We start from the raw sequence: 11,525 nt of genomic DNA, 5'->3' as shown, positions 1-11,525 counted from the left end.
AAGAAAGAGGAAAACTGTCATCATACCAAGATCTAGAGGAGCACCTTTGCATACAAGGATATTTTTCAAGCCAATGATTCGGACCGCCGCAAGCGACGAGGCCGAGCATTTGCGGCACATCGGCCGGGGTTCTTCCCTGTGCCCGCTGGATCCCGGCGCTGTCAACTTCATCCAACACGATCAAAGAAGAGGAATGTCGTTGCGTGCCGGCATCCACTCACCCCCATTGCAAGACATCAAACGCAACCGCAATTGCCGACACCAAAGCCACCCGAGAGAGAGTTGAGCGTCGACCATTAGGCACAAATCTTACCAGATCCTAAGACCGGCAAGAAGACTGAGCCACCTACTCGTCGGTGCCGCCTATTAGAGCACCACCGAGATGAAAGAAGAGCAGAAGCAAATTATTTTGACGCAGCGCCGTCCCACCATTAATGCAACACCTCTCAAAAGCAAACTACGCCTACCTATTTCTCTACCGGAGCAAAACTGCCAGGCGCCCCGCCCGCTCCCACCGCTAGAGCGACAGACGAGGACGGACAAGGACCCAACCTCGTCGGTGTCGAGGAAAGCAAGAAGACCGCCTCGTGTATTGCCTGTGTGGTGCGGTTCCAGGAGCGAAGTGGTTCGTCAGCGACAGAATTAACGTCACCCCTGACCAGTTAATATACACAGGGAGTAGTGTTTTTATCGTAGGTTTTTTATGGTTTCTGCTACTTGTTTTGTTTATTTATTTTTATATTTCAGAAAACTATGAATACATATATTCCAAAAAAATATGTACTTCAACTTTCAAAAAGATTACCTCAAATCAAAAAAATATTAACACGATGTAAAAAAATGTCTGTGTAATTTAACAAAAATGTTGATAGAATTGGAAACGTTTCGCGACATTTAAAAATGTTCCCGGGTTTCAAGAAAATGTATGTTACATTTAAAAATGGTTAACATGTATAAAAAGTATATTTTATATATACCTTCAATGTACACTGTGTATGTAAAAAAATGCGGAGTAGACATCAAAACAAAAAAATTAAAAAAATGTTAATCGTGTATAACAATTTATTTATTATGTATATGGGAAATGCACAGTCTGTTCGAATGTAGACATGTGGTGAAAAGAAATGAAAAAGGAAGAAACCCACAGAAAACTGAAGGAAACAAAAAGGAAACCGTTGCGAAAGGTGAAAACCCGATAAGAAAACTGCAGAGGAAAAACTCGCGCCACAGCCACATTAATGGACCGGCCCAGTAGCGGCGAGATGGTGGTCCAGATGGAGGAGATACAGGACCCGATTTACGAGCAGACTGTTACTCAAAAAAAAATAGAGCAGACGTGCTCGTCTGAAGCCTGAACAAGTGAACAGATTGTCTGAATCTGAATATATAAGCAGGCAGGCGTGCCTGCTTAGGCATGCTCAAGTGTTTTTCTCTTCACACAAGGAAAAGCTGGTCAGGTAGCACCAAAAGAATGCGTTAAACATCACTTTTTACAGACCCTCTGGCCTGGCCTGCAGCAGCAGCGGAACAAGGGAAAGCTGCAGTTATGCTACGCCTGGCCACGTACTACACCCCTGTCGCTGGCTGCATCCATGTCTTGATCGATGTGCGGCGCAGTGCGGTGATGCCGGACGGTCTAGGCAGCCGGTGGAGCAGCGCGCATGTGACACTGTGTTCGATCGGTGAATCGCTGCCATGCATGGCACGCGTTCTGCCTCTGCATCAGGACGCCGCAAGGACTGCTCGACTCACGCCGGACCGGCTGTAAAAGGCCAGCTGCGCCTGCGTGTGATGCAGGTCCAGGCTCCGGTCCGGGCCATGATTCGCCAATCGATGGTCACCACACTAGCTAGTAGCGCGCTGCCGCTGCATGGCCACCGAACCAAACTACTCCCGATCCACGCGTCCTGCCTCCCGTAGCGTAGTCCTGTATACCAGAGGCTGTTTGGTTTAGACCCAGCATTGCCAGTATGCCACATTTTGTCACACATTTTTATCAAGCTTGCCTGAGGTTAGTTCATCAAAATAAGAGTCGCAAGTTGGCAAGTCTAAGGGAATCTTGTCACACTTTTTGTGTGTATGTCATGTGGGGTCCAAGTGTGGCTTGTCTAAGGTGTGGCTCGAACCAAACACTCACCTAAATTGGTCAAACTTGCCTAACCTAAGGTGTGGCAATCTTTGACAAAGTTAGTCACAAATCAAACAGCCTCTAGCTAGCCCTTCACACATTATATCGTTGGATTCAGATTTCAACATTGTTTTCAACTATATTGTTTTTGCTACACATAATTGATGTTTTATATTAGTTGCTAAAATCATGGGTGGCCCTATATATATACAAGGAGACTAATAAACGAGGACGAAGGTTATTACCACGTACTACTCGCTTTGTTCTGTTCCAAGTCAAGCACTTGTTCGCTGGCACAAAACAGCACATGCGGATCGCTGGATAAATTTGTCGCCCAGAGAAAAGGATAACCAAACTACCGGGCTTAGGTGTAGTATACATGCTAGGTACTCCCCCTCCGTTCCAGATTACTCATCGTAGAAACGGATGTATCTAAAATTAAAATATATCTAGATACATTCGTACTTACGATAAATAATTCGAAATGGAGGGAGTAGCATGTACCATCGTCGTCCCAGTGGCCGGCTCCGTCGTTAACTCCACCTGCATGCGGCCCAGTAATGGCTTGCTGCCGGTCGATGCGGTTTTCGCTCGCGTCTGCAGGTCCGGTCGGGGGCCGGTCCAGTCCGGGGAGAGATGAACAGAGACAACCGCAACGTACGGCGATCCATCCATCGGTCCAGCGCCAAGCCCGTACCAACGCAAGCCCGTCTCGGAGCGGAAGAAGACGACCGTGCCGGTGCCGGTGCCGACCCGTATGGACAGGACGTAATCTTCATCGGCGCGTGGTGCAGGTGCGGACAGAGGACGGGACGATGCGGGAGCTAGGAGACGTACGTTGCCATGGCGACGCAAGCAGCAGGCAATCAAGTGTGGCGCGCGTGCGTGCGTGCTCGTGCGCCGATCATTTGGCCATCGACGAGACACCGCCACACACAACAGGTTACGTATCGCCCGTGCTCCGTAGCCCCTGCCCGGCTGCCCGGCATGGCTCATGTGGTGCAGTGTCGATCAACCGGATGCGGATGCTGCGTTTTGACTCTCAGGTGCATCTGCATTTGAGGTGAACAATGGATATACTTAAAACGGTAAAAAAAAATTGACTTTTTTTGTGATGCTAGATGCTCATGAGTCCATGTCAAATTTCATGAAGTTTAAACATTACAGTAGCTCTTAGCAAAAAAGGAAAAAAATTGAGGATGTAAAAAAGTTTACTGTTCATGTATTGTTTGACCGATTTGTCTTTTTTGTCATAAGCTCCTTAGATGTCCGAACAAAGCTGAAATTTGACACGAACATCACGCATTGGAACATATTCCACCTGAAAAAATTCAGATTATTTTGAATTTACTATTCACAGGATGCAGATGAACCTGCGCACCAAATTGAATATCCGTGATCAAACGATCTATAGTAGAGTGTAACTTTTTGTTTGAGTATACTACTAGTGTGTGCCAGCTGAGGCAAGCAAAAACTAAAGCTGAAAGGTTAATTTCTCGCCCAGAACAGAAAAAGAAAACCAGGGTACGACCGTAGGTAGTTTCTCTTGCCCAATTTTTTCACTGCACCTGGAGAATTTGTCGCTGCCGATCCATGCGGCTTTCGCTCGTGCCGCGCAGATCCGGTCGGGGGCCAGGTCCAGTCCGGAGGGAGACCGGCGCAACGGCTGCTGCGCGTACGGCGATCCAGCCCGGCCGAGATCGATCGGTCGCTGCCAAGAACCCGTACCGGCGCCCGTCGATCCTCCGACTCCGAGGCAAACCAAGCCCCACCGTGCCAGTTACCGACGCCAGCAGTATCGACAACGGGACAACACGTGGGTGGAGACGTGCAGGTGCGGACGGAGGACGGGACAACACGGGGGTGGAGACGTCGCCGTCGCCGTCGCCGAGAACTGCCTTGCACGAGACGTCGCAGGGCAAAACGATGGAGCAGTTCAGCCGCTCACCGGAAGAAGAAGACCGCGAGGACCACAGGCGAGAGCGACGTTGGATAGGATACCTTTCCGAGCTACAAGTTGCGGGGAGGGGAGGGGAAGAGCTCTCGAAATCTTTGGTGGGTCGATAAGGGCATGTACAATGATTGATAAGATAGTTATATAAAAAGATCATCTCTTGTCTTCTCTTATTAAGCCTTTTTTTATAAGTTTTCTCTTCTTCACCTCATTATTTATCTTAAATGACACTTTTAAGGTAGCACCATTGTATATGCCTTAATCCACGCGGCTTTGCTCCCCGGGACACACAGAACGGTTAACAACTTAACCTTAGTTTTCTTTTTTGGCGGGCAGCGAAACCTCAGTTTTTTTTTGCACCGAAATTAGGATCTTTATTTTTTAACGAATTATCATAGCAAGTGCAGGGGCAGTAGGAAGTATACTGCGGTAAAGAAGTAGTAGTACTGCACTGTACGTACGTATGCTTCCACGTATGAATCAACGACCATCATGCATTAAGCCACTTCACGGGAGTGGCACGCATGCAAGACCCAACGGCCGGAAACATAATTGTACTCGCAACGGCCTGAATGCTTACACAGTAGTACTTGCTCCGTTCCTAAATATTTGTCTTTCTAAAAATTTCAACAAATGACTACATACGGAGCAAAATGAGTGAATTTACATTTTAAAATATGTCTATATACATCTGTATGCGGTAGTCTATTTGAAATCTCTGAAAGAGACAAATATTTAGGAACAGAGGAAGTAGTACGTACCATACGTAGACAGTTTCAGCTCAAACCAGAAAAAGGGGAACGTCTATGATTCTTTCCCAATACCGCGTTTGAACAATTCTAAGTCGATGGTCAGCTGGACATGATCGCCAGGCTGGCCATTTACACGCTACAAGGAAAAAAGGAAGGCAGCACTAGTCATCGGAAACAACAGGCCAGGCAAAGCTTCCAAGGACCAAGAGATCCGGCAGCAGGTGCGAGAGTTTCCTGCATAGAGAAGACAAGCGCAAGCCAGTTAATTAACGGAGGTGCCTTGAGATCAAGTCAACTAATGGAACCGAACCTGCCAAAGCAAGTAACCTTTTTTTTCTAACTGAACCACAATACAGCCCGGGAAGAAGAAAAATAAAAGGGATGCACGTTGCACTGGCGGAAGAGGCGGGCTGACTGACTGACCGACGGAGAGGACGCCCCTCTGTAGTTATCGAAAACTACAGGCCAAGTCAGGTGGGCTTCGCTCGCAGCTTTCCAAGAAGCAAGAAGAGGCATAGCATGTGAGAGAGAGAGCTTCATGCAGTAGAGAGAGAGGCCAATCGGCAGTGCTGTTACCTTCTTGATCAAGTAGCCTTCCATTCCATGCTTGCTGCCATTATTTTTGCAGCACCAGCAGAGCAGAGGGACGGTTAACCACGCACTAATGATGCATGCATGGTTAATTAGTTGCCGGCTTGTTGCGCCTAGAAGATCTGTTTTTGGAATGTTGTTGCACCTAAAAGATGCAGACAAGTTGACCAGCAAATGAAGAAAGGAGGGAAGCTCCGTGGCTTCTGAATTCTGATTCATCATGCATGGCATGCATGCATGGACCGCGAGCGCGAGGAGGCCCAGCGGCCGGAGGTGGACGGACGCGCAGACAGACAGACAGATCATCGCTGCAGTTCATCTCCTCTCTCTCTCCCAAGGACCACCACGACATCTGCAACTGCAAAGCTGGCACACACAGGTCAGTACTCATACTAGTAATTAGCAAGGAGCAAAGCCTTTTAGTATCAACAAGCACATCTTGGGAGGCTAAGCACTTTGGCGTTGGATCCACAAAACAACTCAGGGATGCCCATCATCACCTCAAGAAGAAGAAGAAAAGGCTGTTATTCCCCAGGAATGTCAATGCACTTTGGTGCTTGCCACGCCATTTTTAACTCATCACCCTCCTCAGATTCGGTGCAGGTGCAAGTTGAGTGCTAGTAGGTGGAGGGAGGACAAGGTGAGCAGTAAACAAAATGGAACAAACGGTCGTACCTTGGACTGTTGTAGCCTCTCAAGGAAGGAAGCACATGGACTCTTAAACAGTTGTTAACAGTAGCAGCAGCAACACTTGTTAGCATAATACACTACCAATACAGACAGTAGCATTTGCTTGGGAGCTAGTGAATATGTAAGCCCATCTTTCTCATGCACAGAGTTCTCAGAGCTGTCAACATCTCTAGTGCCTCCATTTCTTCTGTCTTTGCACAAAAAATGATACCAACGCGTGGCCAAGGATTCTGAAACGCAGCTTCCGGCGGCAGTCGGGAGAGGTGAGGCGCACCGCGGGAGGCGGTTCGGCCACGAGGGGCGCGGCAGGTGCATGTGCCGCCTGGATCTGGCGTCACGGGGATGGAGCTCGTGCCTATCTGGTGCGGCGCACGTTGCGGGCGCGTGAAGGGCCTGGGGGGCGCTGTCGGCACGGCTCAAAGGCAGCGCGGATCTGCTGCTCGGAGGTCGCGAAGTATGAAGGTGGTTAGATCCGGCCGGATTTGACCTCGGTGGCTCGATGAAGGGCTTGCTGATGCATGTTGTGCGGGGCTCGAGAGGTTGACCCGGGCGAAAGCTTGTCTCCCGCGTGTCCGGAGGCGGCGATGGCAACGGTTTCAAGCGTCGTTTCCTTCTTGCTGGCATCGCCGAGGTACTCTGAGCTCCAATCTTCGCAACTTCGGGGAAAACCCTAGATCCATGGGATCGGACGATGACCATGCTCTAGCACCATATGCCCTCTCAGGGGCTTCGTCTTTCGAGCCATGCATCATCAAGCGGGACCGATGGAAGTTGGTGGTGTTTGCATCGAGACTTCTGTGACAACGATGATGGGCGTGTGCGATGTCGGAGATGCTGCAATGGTTGCGGCAGTCGACTCTTCTCCGGCGTGTTTGTGGGATTACCTTGGGTTATTTTTTGCGGTGAAGTCGGAGCTATGGCGGCGGGGCCCCTGTGGCGACGATGACATGCAGAAGGTGGTCTGTTCGGTGGTCTTTCGCGGCGCCAGCCTTGCATAGTTCTCCTTCGGAGCTATCTTTCATAGTCGGAGTTGTGCTGTCCTTGACGTGGGTGGCTGAGTTTGGCGCAGGGTTTCTTGTGTTTCCCACAGCCTCTAGGGTGTGGGTTGGGTCGAAATTTGTCTTCGGAGATATCGGAGTCGCTTGCTCGGAGATTAGGAAGGGCGATGACGCCTGTTGGGGAGAAGTGATGTCGATGACACCGGTGTGTGATGTTGACGAGACCCTCTATGTGAGGTGCGTGTGGTATTATGTGTGTGTCACTCAGTGATTTGTGACGATTTTCGCTCAGTTTTCCGTTTATTAACCGGGAAACTCTCTTCTGCTTTATTAATAAGACAAGGCAGAAATCTTGTCTCCCTTTCAAAAAGAATCCAAACAAGTTCTTGGTATCTACTGTGGCCTAGCCAAAAAAGGATTATTAAGTACACATCATAGCTACTTATTGCTATAGCCTAATTTTATGTCCACAATGAAAGCCTAGAGTGGTACCAATAATGGTTAATTATGAAGCACAAAAGTTAAATGCACTTATTATCTTTTATGGCCTGCCAACAAAGATTAAGTAACATTTTATTGGTATACTTACTACTACGCTACCACTTCTAGCCTATTTTTATGTCGGTGGTTAAAGCATCTACATAATGCCGAGCCGCCGCCCATGAAGGTCAAGCCGGAGGGTGCGAGCCCGCAGCAAGAGGCGGCCTACCTCAAGCACTGGCGGCAGATCCACCTGGCGAACGAGCACACCAACGCCGAGCGCTAGATGCAGGCCGAGCATGAGGAGAAGGAGGGTCGTGCCCACTGGGCACGAGAGGAGGAGGAGGAGCGTCGAAATCCACGCGGCTTTGCTCCCCGGGACACACGGAACGGCTAACTGAGTCTCGGTTTCTTCTTTTGGCGGGCAACTGAACCTCTTTTATTTTCTCAATCCAGATTAGGAGCTTTATTAACGAATTATCATAGCGAGTGCAGGGGCAGTACTACTAGGAGGTATAGTACTACGGTAAAGAAGTACTGTACGTACGTACGCTTCCACGTATGGATCAATGATCATCATGCATTAGGCCACTTCACGGGAGTGGCATGCGTGACCAAACGGCCGGACACATAACTAGTATGAACGTCTTTGTACCCGCAACCGCCTGCAAGATGGGAATGGGCCGGGTTGGCCCGCTGGGTCACTGACCCGGCCCAAAATCTCGAGGCCAATGGGCCAGGCAGGTTGGCCTTAAGCAATAGACGGGTCAGTGGAGCCGGCACCGTCTGACCCGATGGATCACACGGGTCGACCCAGATGAGTGCTACGTCTTCGACCAATCTCTTCCGCCGTCGGCCGCTCCGGACCAATCTCTGCGGCCGTCCTCGACCAATCTCTTCCGCCGTCGGCCGCCCCGGACCGTCTCTGCCACCGGCCACCCACGACCGTCTCTGCCGCCGGCTGCCCACGACCGTCTCTACCGTCGCCCTGCCCTGAGCGTCTCTGCCGCCGCCCGGCCCGGGCCGTCTCTGCCGCCGGCGGCGTTCCTCCCGCTGGTGCGCCTCAAGCTCGCCGTCCCGGTCACCGTCGAGCTCTCCATCCCGGTCGCCAAGCACAGGTAGCTGGCTAGCTGCAGCGCTGTGCAATTTTTTGCGTCCTGTACTCCTGTTCGGCTGTAGCTGTGTAGCAGCGGCTGTGCAATTTCTTGCTAGCTAGGATTAGTAGATAGGATTTATATCGATTTCTTGCGTCTTGCACACGTAGCTGCATGGCTGTGCACATGTTATTTTCTGCAAAATTGATTAGTAGCTAGGATTTGTGTTTGAAGTTGAGATTGCTTAAATCTGCATATGTGATTGTGGAGAATTTCCTTGTATTGTTCTCTGATTGAGATGAATCTTCCATACTGAGAGTTGATCCATATGTATGATTGTGTACATTCAGTTTTTGTATGGTTGTGCATTAGTGTAATGTTGTGTGTAATTCTAGCTGAATTTTGGGTCGGCCCTGGGGTACCCAATGGGCCAGTGAGGCCACGGGATTTAGTCAGAATGGGTCGACCCGTGGCACTTTGAAACTGGCCTTGAGGCCACGGGCCAGGTCTGGGTCGGCCCATTCCCATCTTGACGCCTGAAAGCTTATACAGCAGTACCGGCTAGTATGTACGTACGTACTACACAGTTTCAGCTCAAACAAGAAAAAAGGTATGTGCACAGGGGAGCGTCTCTGACAATTCCCCAACACGTAGTGCGATTGAACAACTATTATTATATGTACTCCTATCTTGCTGCTGCAAACTAACAATGCCGTTTGCTTTCCCCAAACTAACAATGCCGTTTGCTTTCCCCGAAAGGGAAGGGGACTGCCGGGGTCTCTAATAATATGTCTAGATATATCTCTTTTTATTTATTTTAATGATAAGTATTCCGGACGGAGGGAGTACGATGCCATGAAGGTTTGAGCCTGCCCTGATAATGATAACAGGAGGAGAAATAACCGCAGCTAACCTGATGAATGCAGTTAGCTTGACATGATCGCCAGGCTGGCCATTCACTTCTTCTAATTTTACCACTGTACCACGGGCCAATGGCCAATGGGAGAAAGGGTACACGCTAGGAAAATAGTAGGAAGACACACTACCGGACTCGCGGTCTATGCCTACGGCCACGGGCCGTCGGCATATGCCCCTAAGCCGTCGGCATAGATCTATGCCTACGGTTGCCGTCGGCATAGGCCCGTCGGCGTAGATGTCGTCAGCGTAGTCTTGTCAGACCGTCGGCATAGTATAGCCGTCGGCATAGGGGCCTATGCCGACGGCCCGACGTCAGCCGTCGGCATAGTATAGCCGTCGGCAGTGTTTTTCGTCTGACGGCAACGGACGGCGCCGTCAAAAGCGCTGACAATCACGCAATGCCACGTCGCAGAGATATGCCGTCGGCATACCTCTGCCACGTGGCAACCCGTGGTACTCCTGGTGGCAGGGCTATGCCTACAGCAAATCCGTAGGCATAGCAGCAAAGCCGTAGGCATAGATTTTCAGCTATGCCTACGGCTTTGCTGTAGGCATAGATGTGCCACGTGGCGAGCCCTGGTAACTCCTGGGCGTATATATGCCGACGGCAAAGCCGTCGGCATAGATTTTCAGCTATGCCTACGGCTTTGCTGTAGGCATAGATGTGCCACGTGGCGAGCCCTGGTAACTCCTGGGCGTATATATGCCGACGGCTTTGCCGTAGGCATAGTTTTTTTATTTTATTTTATTTTCCCTGTTTTCTCTTTTCCAATTCATTTGACAGCATTTCAAAACAGAACAATATGAAATTATGCAGAAATATGACAATTCATCATGTAAACATACTCAAGTTCATCTAAACATACTCAAGTTCACCATCATCATCTAAACATACTCAAGTTCATCACATCATCTAAAGATCATCACCGACGGAAGTTCATGAACATAAAAGTAGTGCAACACATGAAACATCATAAAAGTAGGAATATGAAAGGCATGTCACGATGGCCACATGCACGGAATCATCAAGCAAGACCACCTCCGCCAAAACCACCACCACCTCCGCCAAAACCACCACCTCCTCCGCCAAAACCACCACCACCTCCGCCAAAACCGCCATCGCGACCACCACCACTCTGCCAGATCGGAGTGACTGGGGTCGACGGAGCAGGAGTCGAGCCACCGGTCCCCTACATGTTTCAGAAAAGATTCTAACGGTAAATATGATATGATAGTGTTTCATGAACGAGAACTAGTTTGCCAGTAGTTAGGCAAATGTACTAACCGGACCATCACTGCCTAGTGCCACCCATTCATCGAACGTGGGCACGTGTGGGGGTTCTCCCGCAGGTGGTGGTGGGGGTCCCATTTGTGGTGGATCCGTGCGGTTAGTCCAAGACGCCAACATAGCCTGAATGTTAGTTAAACAAGCAAACTAGAAGATCAGAAGGAATGAAAGTGCAAAAATTTAGCTTGGTTTTAAGAGGGCAAAACTAACCGTCATCATCTGACGGTTATAATCATCGTTTGCCTTCACTCGTTTCAAGTACTCCCGCACCTCGAGATTCCTATGCTCGACAAACTCCTTATATGCCTACATAATTTAGGTTGTTTCTAAGTGAGCAATGCTGAAAATAAACTGAGAATGCTAGATAGAAAAAGATAAAGAGGAAGTACTTACAGCATGCTCGCGGGCTAAGGGAGTCTGTGAACGCCCCATACTCTCTAACTGGCTCGGGTTGGTAGCCCGAAGCTGTGTGTACGAGATCGAAGGAGTGATCAAGCCATCGAAACACGGATACCGGCCATTCTTCTTCCCCTGGATGGCCACCACCGCCATGTCGTCGATCTGAGACTGGGCGACCTCAGCAACAGGAACATCCGGATGCAACTCCTGATAGTGATGAATGTAAGACCCCA

At 49.6% G+C, this 11,525-nt stretch overlaps 2 long non-coding RNA genes across 2 annotated transcripts; both read right to left on the bottom strand.

The window, feature by feature from the left end:
* Nucleotides 1–2,209: 2,209 nt before the first annotated feature.
* LOC125554249 lies at nucleotides 2,210–4,144 on the bottom strand. The gene is made up of 3 exons (XR_007304358.1): nucleotides 3,697–4,144; nucleotides 3,344–3,449; nucleotides 2,210–3,180 (listed from the first exon to the last, which is right to left on the bottom strand). It is a non-coding gene; the product is annotated as an uncharacterized LOC125554249 (long non-coding RNA).
* Nucleotides 4,145–10,658: 6,514 nt separating this feature from the next.
* On the bottom strand, nucleotides 10,659–11,270 carry LOC125554248. The gene is made up of 3 exons (XR_007304357.1): nucleotides 11,104–11,270; nucleotides 10,891–11,016; nucleotides 10,659–10,795 (listed from the first exon to the last, which is right to left on the bottom strand). It is a non-coding gene; the product is annotated as an uncharacterized LOC125554248 (long non-coding RNA).
* Between the last annotated feature and the right edge of the window lie 255 nt (nucleotides 11,271–11,525).

The sequence above is a fragment of the Triticum urartu genome, chromosome 4, assembly GCF_003073215.2.
Source record: "Triticum urartu cultivar G1812 chromosome 4, Tu2.1, whole genome shotgun sequence".
Lineage (NCBI taxonomy): Eukaryota > Viridiplantae > Streptophyta > Magnoliopsida > Poales > Poaceae > Triticum > Triticum urartu.
Note: the sequence above shows the minus strand (reverse complement) of the source record. Positions and strands in the feature narration are given on the sequence as shown.